The following is a 12,348-nucleotide window of genomic DNA, read 5'->3' on the forward strand; positions in this document are numbered from 1 at the left end:
TTTACTGTAATAGAGATATGGACACTGAAACATGGAGATTATTTTACTGTAATAGAGATGTGGACACTGAAAACATGGAGATTATTTTACTGTAAGAGAGATATGGACACTGAAACACATGGAGATTATTTTCTGTAATAGAGATATGGACACTGAAACACATGGAGATTATTTTACTGTAATAGAGATATGGACACTGAAAAACATGGAGATTATTTTACTGTAATAGAGATATGGACACTGAAACACATGGAGATTATTTTACTGTAATAGAGATGTGGACACTGAAACACATGGAGATTATGTTACTGTAATAGAGATATGGACACTGAAACACATGGAGATTATTTTACTGTAATAGAGATATGGACACTGAAACACATAGAGATGATTTTACTGTAAAAGAGATATGGACACTGAAACACATGGAGATTATTTTACTGTAATAGAGATGTGGACACTGAATCACATAGAGATGATTTTACTGTAAAAGAGATATGGACACTGAAACACATGGAGATTATTTTACTGTAATAGAGATGTGGACACTGAAACACATGGAGATTATTTTACTGTAATAGAGATATGGACACTGAAACACATGGAGATTATTTTACTGTAAAAGAGATATGGACACTGAAACACATGGAGATTATTTTACTGTAATAGAGATATGGACACTGAAACACATGAAGATGTGGACACTGAAACACATGGAGATTATTTTACTGTAATAGAGATATGGACACTGAAACACATGGAGATTATTTTACTGTAATAGAGATATGGACACTGAAACACATGGAGATTTTACTGTGGACACTGAAACACATGGATATTATTTTACTGTAATAGAGATATGGACACTGAAACACATAGAGATGATTTTACTGTAAAAGAGATATGGACACTGAAACACATGGAGATGATTTTACTGTAATAGAGATGTGGACACTGAAACAAAGACAAAGAAACAGTTGATTCAGTTGGTAGACCAATGATGATTCAGTTAGTTACAGTGATTCAGTTGGTTACAATGATGATTCAGTTGGTTACAGTGATTCAGTTGGTTACTGAAAACATAGAGATGATTCAGTTGGTGAAACAATGATGATTCAGTTAGTTACAGTGATTCAGTTGGTTACAATGATGATTCAGTTGGTTACAGTGATTCAGTTGGTTACAATGATGATTCAGTTGGTTACAATGATGATTCAGTTGGTAGACCAATGGTGATTCAGTTAGTTACAGTGATTCAGTTGGTTACAATGATGATTCAGTTGGTTACAATGATGATTCAGTTGGTAGACCAATGATGATTCAGTTGGTTACAGTGATTCAGTTGGTCGACAATGATGATTCAGTTGGTAGACCAATGATGATTCAGTTGGTTACAGTGATTCAGTTGGTCGACCAATGATGATTCAGTTGGTTACAATGATGATTCAGTTGGTAGACCAATGATGATTCAGTTGGTTACAATGATGATTCAGTTGGTTCAATGATGACCAATGATGATTCAGTTAGTTACAGTGATTCAGTTGGTAGACCAATGATGATTCAGTTAGACAATGATGATTCAGTTGGTTACAATGATGATTCAGTTGGTTACAATGATGATTCAGTTGGTTACAATGATGATTCAGTTGTTTACAATGATGATTCAGTTGTTTACAATGATGATTCAGTTAGTTACAATGATGATTCAGTTAGTTACAGTGATGATTCAGTTGTTTACAATGATGATTCAGTTGGTTACAATGATGATTCAGTTGGTTACAATGATGATTCAAATCAAATCAAATTTATTTATATAGCCCTTCGTACATCAGCTGATATCTCAAAGTGCTGTACAGAAACCCAGCCTAAAACCCCAAACAGCAAACAATGCAAGTGTAGAAGCACGGTGGCTAGGAAAAACTCCCTAGAAAGGCCAAAACCTAGGAAGAAACCTAGAGATCAACCAGGCTATGTGGGGTGGCCAGTCCTCTTCATCCGTACCGTAGTTGATTCATTGGTATCGTAGTTGATTCAACCGTACCGTAGTTGATTCAACCGTACCGTAGTTGATTCAACCGTATCGTAGTTGATTCAACCGTATCGTAGTTGATTCATTGGTATCGTAGTTGGTTCAACCGCATCGTAGTTGATTCAACCGCACGTAGTTGATTCAACCGTACCGTAGTTGATTCAACCGTACCATAGTTGATTCAACCGCACCGCAGTTGATTCAACCGTATCGTAGTTGATTCAACCGCATCGTAGTTGATTCAACCGTATCGTAATTGATTCATTGGTATCGTAGTTGATTCATTCGTATCGTAGTTGATTCAACCGCATCGTAGTTGATTCAACCGTATCGTAGTTGATTCAACCGTTCCGTAGTTGATTCATTGGTATCGTAGTTGATTCAACCGCACCGTAGTTGATTCAACCGCATACGTAGTTGATTCAACCGCACCGTAGTTGATTCAACCGTACCATAGTTGATTCAACCGCACCGTAGTAGATTCAACCGTATCGTAGTTGATTCAACCGTATCGTAGTTGATTCAACCGTATCGTAATTGATTCATTGGTATCGTAGTTGATTCATTCGTATCGTAGTTGATTCAACCGTATCGTAGTTGATTCAACCGTATCGATATGGACACTGAATCACATAGAGATGATTTTACTGTAAAAGAGATATGGACACTGAAACACATGGAGATTATTTTACTGTAATAGAGATGTGGACACTGAAACACATGGAGATTATTTTACTGTAATAGAGATATGGACACTGAAACACATAGAGATTATTTTACTGTAAAAGAGATATGGACACTGAAACACATGGAGATTATTTTACTGTAATAGAGATATGGACACTGAAACACATGAAGATGTGGACACTGAAACACATGGAGATTATTTTACTGTAATAGAGATATGGACACTGAAACACATGGAGATTATTTTACTGTAATAGAGATATGGACACTGAAACACATGGAGATGTGGACACTGAAACACATGGATATTATTTTACTGTAATAGAGATATGGACACTGAAACACATAGAGATGATTTTACTGTAAAGAGATATGGACACTGAAACACATGGAGATGATTTTACTGTAATAGAGATGTGGACACTGAAACAAAGACAAAGAAACAGTTGATTCAGTTGGTAGACCAATGATGATTCAGTTAGTTACAGTGATTCAGTTGGTTACAATGATGATTCAGTTGGTTACAGTGATTCAGTTGGTTACAATGATGATTCAGTTGGTTACAATGATGATTCAGTTAGTTACAGTGATTCAGTTGGTTACAATGATGATTCAGTTGGTTACAGTGATTCAGTTGGTTACAATGATGATTCAGTTGGTTACAATGATGATTCAGTTGGTAGACCAATGGTGATTCAGTTAGTTACAGTGATTCAGTTGGTTACAATGATGATTCAGTTGGTTACAATGATGATTCAGTTGGTTACAATGATGATTCTGTTGGTAGACCAATGATGATTCAGTTGGTTACAGTGATTCAGTTGGTCGACCAATGATGATTCAGTTGGTTACAATGATGATTCAGTTGGTAGACCAATGATGATTCAGTTGGTTACAGTGATTCAGTTGGTCGACCAATGATGATTCAGTTGGTTACAATGATGATTCAGTTGGTAGACCAATGATGATTCAGTTGGTTACAATGATGATTCAGTTGGTCGACCAATGATGATTCAGTTAGTTACAGTGATTCAGTTGGTCGACCAATGATGATTCAGTTACCGACAATGATGATTCAGTTGGTTACAATGATGATTCAGTTGGTTACAATGATGATTCAGTTGGTTACAATGATGATTCAGTTAGTTACAGTGATTCAGTTGGTAGACCAATGATGACTCAGTTAGTTACAATGATGATTCAGTTGGTTACAATGATGATTCAGTTGGTTACAATGAGGATTCAGTTAGTTACAATGATGATTCAGTTGTTTACAATGATGATTCAGTTAGTTACAATGATGATTCAGTTAGTTACAATGATGATTCAGTTAGTTACAGTGATGATTCAGTTGTTTACAATGATGATTCAGTTGGTTACAATGATGATTCAGTTGGTTACAATGATGATTCAAATCAAATCAAATTTATTTATATAGCCCTTCGTACATCAGCTGATATCTCAAAGTGCTGTACAGAAACCCAGCCTAAAACCCCAAACAGCAAACAATGCAAGTGTAGAAGCACGGTGGCTACGAAAAACTCCCTAGAAAGGCCAAAACCTAGGAAGAAACCTAGAGATCAACCAGGCTATGTGGGGTGGCCAGTCCTCTTCATCCGTACCGTAGTTGATTCATTGGTATCGTAGTTGATTCAACCGCATCAGTAGTTGATTCAACCGCACCGTAGTTGATTCAACCGTATCGTAGTTGATTCAACCGTATCGTAGTTGATTCATTGGTATCGTAGTTGGTTCAACCGTATCGTAGTTGATTCAACCGTACCGTAGTTGATTCAACCGCACCGTGAGTTGATTCAACCGTACCGTAGTTGATTCAACCGTATCGTAATTGATTCATTGGTATCGTAGTTGATTCAAACGTATCGTAGTTGATTCAACCGTATCGTAGTTGATTCAACCGTATCGTAGTTGATTCAACCGTACCATAGTTGATTCAACCGTACCGTAGTTGATTCAACCGTATCGTAGTTGATTCAACCGTATCGTAGTTGATTCAACCGTATCGTAATTGATTCATTGGTATCGTAGTTGATTCATTCGTATCGTAGTTGATTCAACCGTATCGTAGTTGATTCAACCGTATCGTAGTTGATTCAACCGTTCCGTAGTTGATTCATTGGTATCGTAGTTGATTCAACCGTATCGTAGTTGATTCAACCGTATCGTAATTGATTCATTGGTATCGTAGTTGATTCATTCGTATCGTAGTTGATTCAACCGTACCGTAGTTGATTCATTGGTATCGTAGTTGATTCAACCGTATCGTAGTTGATTCAACCGTATCGTAGTTGATTCATTGGTATCGTAGTTGATTCATTGGTATCGTAGTTGATTCAACCGTATCGTAGTTGATTCATTGGTATAGTAGTTGATTCAACCGTATCGTAGTTGATTCATTGGTATCGTAGTTGATTCAACCGTATCGTAGTTGATTCAACCGCACTGTAGTTGATTCAACCGCACCGTAGTTGATTCATTGGTATCGTAGTTGATTCATTGGTATCGTAGTTGATTCAACCGTATCGTAGTTGATTCAACAGTATCGTAGTTGATTCAACCGTATCGTAGTTGATTCATCCGCACCGTAGTTGATTCATTGGTATCGTAGTTGATTCAACCGTATCGTAGTTGATTCATTGGTATCGTAGTTGATTCAACCGTGTCGTAGTTGATTCAACCGTATCGTAGTTGATTCAACCGTATCGTAGTTGATTCAACCGTATCGTAGTTGATTCAACCGTATCGTAGTTGATTCAACCGTACTGTAGTTGATTCAACCGTATCGTAGTTGATTCATTCGTATCGTAGTTGATTCATTCGTACCGTAGTTGATTCATTGGTATCGTATTTGATTCAACCGTACCGTAGTTGATTCATTGGTATCGTAGTTGATTCAACCGTATTGTAGTTGATTCAACCGTACTGTAGTTGATTCAACCGTATCGTAGTTGATTCATTCGTATCGTAGTTGATTCATTGGTATCGTAGTTGATTCAACCGTATTGTAGTTGATTCAACCGTACTGTAGTTGATTCAACCGTATCGTAGTTGATTCAACCGTATCGTAGTTGATTCAACCGTATTGTAGTTGATTCAACCGACATCGTAGTTGATTCAACCGTATCGTAGTTGATTCATTCGTATCGTAGTTGATTCATTGGTATCGTAGTTGATTCAACCGTATTGTAGTTGATTCAACCGCATACCATTAGTTGATTCAACCGATCGTAGTTGATTCATTGGTATCGTAGTTGATTCAACCGTATCGTAGTTGATTCAACCGCATCGTAGTTGATTCAACCGTACCGTAGTTGATTCAACCGTACAGTAGTTGATTCAACCGCACCGTAGTTGATTCAACCGCATCGTAGTTGATTCAACCGTATCGTAGTTGATTCATCGGTATCTTCAGTGTCTAAGTGTAACTCTGTTGTGTGTAAGTGTGTTTTACGCTCATACACTCTGTCTGTCTGCGATGTTTGTGTGTCGTCTTCAGTGGAGTGGCGAAGGCCGTGTGATGGCGTATTTTGGCGAGGGGAGGGGCCTATCCATGTGGACAACGTGAAGTGTTCCGGCGAAGAGCGTTCATTGGTCGACTGCCTCAAACAGCCAACCGGGACGCATAACTGTCGCCATAGCGAAGACGCCGGGGTCATCTGTGACTACGGCCAATCACAGTTCAGCGACACAGAGGGCAAAGGTCAGTGGTGATGTCACAAACATATTTATCTTACGTCAACCTGTTCTAGGAGAAATCCCAGTTTAGTATCTAACACAGAGAGACACCATTGGGGTTGGGGTTACCATTGGGGTTAGGGTTACCATTGGGGTTAGGGTTACCATTGGGGTTACCATTGGGGTTGGGGTTACGATTGGGGTTAGGGTTACCATTGGAGTTACCATTGGGGTTGGGGTTACCATTGGGGTTACCATTGGGGTTAGGGTTACCATTGGGGTTACCATTGGGGTTGGGGTTACCATTGGGGTTAGGGTTACAATTGGGGTTACCATTGGGGTTAGGGTTACCATTGGGGTTACCATTGGGGTTACCATTGGGGTTAGGGTTACCATTGGGGTTAGGGTTACCATTGGGGTTGGGGTTACCATTGGGGTTAGGGTTACCATTGGGGTTACGATTGGGGGGGTTACCATTGGGGTTACCATTGGGGTTACCATTGGGTTAGGGTTACCATTGGGGTTAGGGTTACCATTGGGGTTAGGGTTACCATTGGGGTTGGGGTTACCATTGGGGTTAGGGTTACCATTGGGGTTGGGGTTACCATTGGGGTTACCATTGTTAGGGTTACCATTGGGGTTGGGGTTACCATTGGGGTTAGGGTTACCATTGGGGTTACCATTGGGGTTAGGGTTACCATTGGGGTTAGGGTTACCATTGGGGTTGGGGTTACCATTGGGGTTACCATTGGGGTTAGGGTTACCATTGGGGTTGGGGTTAGGGTTACCATTGGGGTTAGGGTTACCATTGGGGTTAGGGTTACCATTGGGGTTAGGGTTACCATTGGGGTTACCATTGGGGTTAGGTTACCATTGGGGGGGTTACCATTGGGGTTGGGGTTACCATTGGGGTTACCATTGGGGTTAGGGTTACCATTGGGGTTACCATTGGGGTTACCACTGGGGTTGGGGTTACCATTGGGGTTACCATTGGGGTTGGGGTTACCATTGGGGTTGGGGTTACCATTGGGGTTACCATTGGGGTTGGGGTTACCATTGGGGTTACCATTGGGGGGTTACCAGGGTTACCATTGGGGTTAGCCAGGGTTACCATTGGGGTTGGGGTTACCATTGAGGTTGGGGTTACCATTGGGGTTACCATTGGGGTTGGGGTTACCATTGGGGTTACCATTGGGGTTGGGGTTACCATTGGGGTTAGGGTTACCATTGGGGTTACCATTGGGGTTGGGGTTACCATTGGGGTTAGGGTTACCATTGGGGGGGTTACCATTGGGGTTAGGGTTACCATTGGGGTAGGGTTACCATTGGGGTTACCATTGGGGTTAGGGTTACCATTGGGGTTGGGGTTACCATTGGGGTTGGGGTTACCATTGGGGTTTTGTGGGGTTACCATTGGGGTTACCATTGGGGTTGGGGTGGGGTTACCATTGGGGTTACCATTGGGGTTGGGGTTACCATTGGGGTTGGTCACCATGGGGGTTACCCATTGGGGTTACCATTGGGTTACCATTGGGGTTAGGGTTACCATTGGGGGTTACCACTGGGGGCCACCACTGGTTTACCATTGGGGTTGGGGTTACCATTGGGGTTAGGGTTACCATTGGGGTTGGGGGTTACCATTGGGGTTACCATTGGGGTTGGGGTTACCATTGGGGTTAGGGTTACCATTGGGGTTACCATTGGGGTTGGTGTTACCATTGGGGTTAGGGTTACCATTGGGGTTACCATTGGGGTTTGTGTTACCATTGGGGTTACCATTCGGGGTTAGGGTTACCATTGGGGTTGGGGTTACCATTGGGGTTCCCATTGGGGTTACCATTGGGGTTGGGGTTACCATTGGGGTTACCATTGGGGTTACCATTGGGGTCGGGGTTACCATTGGGGTTACCATTGGGGTTAGGGTTACCATTGGGGTTACCATTGGGGTTAGGGTTACCATTGGGGTTGGGGTTACCATTGGGGTTAGGTTACCATTTGTTACCATCGGGGTTAGGGTTACCATTGGGGTTAGGGTTACCATTGGGGTTGGGTTAGGGTTACCATTGGGGTTACCATTGGGGTTGGGGTTACCATTGGGGTTACCATTGGGGTTACCATTGTGGTTAGGGTTACCATTGGGGTTACCATTGGGGTTGGGGTTACCATTGGGGTTACCATTGGGGTTGGGGTTACCATTGGGGTTGGGGTTACCATTTGGGGTTACCATTGGGGTTACCATTGGGGTTGGGGTTACCATTGGGGTTAGGGTTACCATTGGGGTTAGGGTTACCATTGGGGTTACCATTGGGGTTAGGGTTACCATTGGGGTTAGGGTTACCATTGGTGTTACCATCGGGGTTAGGGTTACCATTGGGGTTAGGGTTACCATTGGGGTTGGGGTTACCATTGGGGTTAGGGTTACCATTGGGGTTACCATTGGGGTTACCATTGGGGTTAGGGTTACCATTGGGGTTACCATTGGGGTTACCATTGGGGTTGGGGTTACCATTGGGGTTACCATTGGGGTTAGCATTGGGGTTACCATTGGGGTTAGCATTGGGGTTAGGGTTACCATTGGGGTTACCATTGGGGTTACCATTGGGGTTAGGGTTAAGGTTAATGTTCCTGTCTGTCTGTGTTAGATACTAAACTAATGTTCCTGTCTGTCTGTGTTAGATACTAAACTAATGTTTCTGTCTGTCTGTCTGTGTTAGATACTAAACTAATGTTCCTGTCTGTCTGTGTTAGATACTAAACTAATGTTCCTGTCTGTCTGTCTGTGTTAGATACTAAACTAACGTTCCTGTCTGTCTTCCTGTCTGTGTTAGATACTAAACTAATGTTCCTGTCTGTCTGTGTTAGATACTAAACTAATGTTCCTGTCTGTCTGTGTTAGATACTAAACTAATGTTCCTGTCTGTCTGTGTTAGATACTATACGAATGTTCCTGTCTGTACGGTGGAGTCTGTGTTAGGTACTAACGGTCCTGTCTGTGTTAGATACTAACTGTCTGTCTGTGTTAGATACTAACTGTCTGTCTGTGTTAGATACTAACTGTCTATCTGTGTTAGGTACGGTGGAGTCTGTGTTAGATACTAACTGTCTGTCTGTGTTAGATACCAACTGTCTGTCTGTGTTAGGTACGGTGGAGTCTGTGTTAGATCCTGTCTGTGTTAGATACTAACTGTCTGTCTGTGTTAGGTACGGTGGAGTCTGTGTTAGATCCTGTCTGTGTTAGATACTAACTGTCTGTCTGTGTTAGATACTAACTGTCTGTCTGTGTCAGATCCTGTTTGTGTTAGATACTAACTGTCTGTCTGTGTTAGGTACGGTGGAGTCTGTGTTAGATCCTGTCTGTGGGTTGAGGCTGATACATACACGCCAACGCAGAATCATAGGAGGAGAGAACTCACTGAGGTAAGGAGAGAACTACATATATATATATATACCTGTGTGTTGATGGGTGTTGTAGTTTAATATAATCCAGAATCATAGGAGGAGAGAACTACATATATATACTGGTGTGTTGATGGGTGTTGTAGTTTAATATAATCCAGAATCATAGGAGGAGAGATCTCACTGAGGTAAGGAGAGAACTACATATATATACTGGTGTGTTGATGGGTGTTGTAGTTTAATATAATACAGATGTATTATATTATAATACATGGTGTGTTGTTGGGTGTTGTAGTTCTAGTATGTGTGTATGTTGGGTGTTGTAGTTCTAGTATCAGTTTATGTTGGGTGTTGTAGTTCTAGTATCAGTTTATGTTGGGTGTGGTTGTTCTAGTATCCGTGTATGTTGGGTGTTGTAGTTCTAGTATCAGTTTATGTTGGGTGTTGTAGTTCTAGTATCAGTTTATGTTGGGTGTTGTAGTTCTAGTATATTATTATTATTATTAGTATCCGTGTATGTTGTATGTTGGGTGTTGTAGTTCTAGTATCCGTGTATGTTGGGTGTTGTAGTTCTAGTATCCGTGTATGTTGGGTGTTGTAGTTCTAGTATATTATTATTATTATTAGTATCCGTGTATGTTGTATGTTGGGTGTTGTAGTTCTAGTATCCGTGTATGTTGGGTGTTGTAGTTCTAGTATATTATTATTATTATTAGTATCCGTGTATGTTGTATGTTGGGTGTTGTAGTTCTAGTATCCGTGTATGTTGGGTGTTGTTGTAGTTCTAGTATATTATTATTATTATTAGTATCCGTGTATGTTGTATGTTGGGTGTTGTAGTTCTAGTATCCGTGTATGTTGGGTGTTGTAGTTCTAGTATATTATTATTATTATTAGTATCCGTGTATGTTGTATGTTGGGTGTTGTAGTTGGGTGTCCGTGTCTAACCCTCATTAGTTTTATTGTGTGTGTGTGTGTGTGTGTGTGTGTGTGTGTGTGTGTGTGTGTGTGTGTGTGTGTGTGTGTGTGTGTGTGTGTGTGTGTGTGTGTGTGTGTGTGTGTGTGTGTGTGTGTGTGTGTGTGTGTGTGTGTGTGTGTGTGTAGGGGAGGCTGGCCATGGCAGGCTGCGGTGCGTCTCAGAGGCTCTCGGGGGGACGGAAGGTTGGTGTGTGGAGCGACTCTCATCAGCTCCTGTTGGGTACTCACCTCAGCTCACTGCTTTAAGAGGTAACTCACCTCACTGCTTTTTAAGAGTAACTCACCTCACTGCTTTAAGAGGTAACTCACCTCAGCTCACTGCTTTAAGAGGTAACTCACCTCAGCTCACTGCTTTAAGAGGTAACTCACCTCAGCTCACTGCTTTAAGAGGTAACTCACCTCAGCTCACTGCTTTAAGAGGTAACTCACCTCACTGCTTTAAGAGGTAACTCACCTCACTGCTTTAAGAGGTAACTCACCTCACTGCTTTAAGAGGTAACTCACCTCACTGCTTTAAGAGGTAACTCACCTCACTGCTTTAAGAGGTAACTCACCTCACCTCACTGCTTTAAGAGGTAACTCACCTCACTGCTTTAAGAGGTAACTCACCTCACTGCTTTAAGAGGTAACTCACCTCACTGCTTTAAGAGGTAACTCACCTCAGCTCACTGCTTTAAGAGGTAACTCACCTCACTGCTTTAAGAGGTAACTCACCTCAGCTCACTGCTTTAAGAGGTAACTCACCTCACTGCTTTAAGAGGTAACTCACCTCAGCTCACTGCTTTAAGAGGTAACTCACCTCACTGCTTTAAGAGGTAACTCACCTCAGCTCACTGCTCACTTTAAGAGGTAACTCACCTCACTGCTTTAAGAGGTAACTCACTCAGCTCACTGCTTTAAGAGGTAACTCACCTCACTGCTTTAAGAGGTAACTCACCTCACTGCTTTAAGAGATAACTCACCTCACTGCTTTAAGAGGTAACTCACCTGCTTTAAGAGGCTCACTGCTTTAAGAGGTAACTCACCTCACTGCTTTAAGAGGTAACTCACCTCACCTCACTGCTTTAAGAGGTAACTCACCTCACTGCTTTAAGAGGTAACTCACCTCACTCACTGCTTTAAGAGGTAACTCACCTCACTGCTTTAAGAGGTAACTCACCTCACTGCTTTAAGAGGTAACTCACCTCACTGCTTTAAGAGGTAACTCACCTCACTGCTTTAAGAGGTAACTCACCTCACTGCTTTAAGAGGTAACTCACCTCACTGCTTTAAGAGGTAACTCAGCTCACTGCTTTAAGAGGTAACTCACCTCCTCACTGCTTTAAGAGGTAACTCACACTCAGCTCACTGCTTTAAGAGGTAACTCACCTCACTGCTTTAAGAGGTAACTCACTCACTGCTTTAAGAGTAACTCACCTCACTGCTTTAAGAGGTAACTCACCTCACTGCTTTAAGAGGTAACTCACCTCACTGCTTTAAGAGGTAACTCACCTCACCTCACTGCTTTAAGAGGTAACTCACCTCACTGCTTTAAGAGGTAACTCACCTCAGCTCACTGCTTT

At 41.7% G+C, this 12,348-nt stretch overlaps 1 pseudogene; it reads left to right on the forward strand.

Annotated features, from left to right (window-relative positions):
* Nucleotides 1–6,254: 6,254 nt before the first annotated feature.
* LOC124027950 overlaps nucleotides 6,255–12,348 on the forward strand; it is a 19,867-nt pseudogene continuing 13,773 nt past the window's right edge.

The sequence above is a fragment of the Oncorhynchus gorbuscha genome, unplaced genomic scaffold, assembly GCF_021184085.1.
Source record: "Oncorhynchus gorbuscha isolate QuinsamMale2020 ecotype Even-year unplaced genomic scaffold, OgorEven_v1.0 Un_scaffold_3604, whole genome shotgun sequence".
In the NCBI taxonomy this organism is placed as follows: domain Eukaryota; kingdom Metazoa; phylum Chordata; class Actinopteri; order Salmoniformes; family Salmonidae; genus Oncorhynchus; species Oncorhynchus gorbuscha.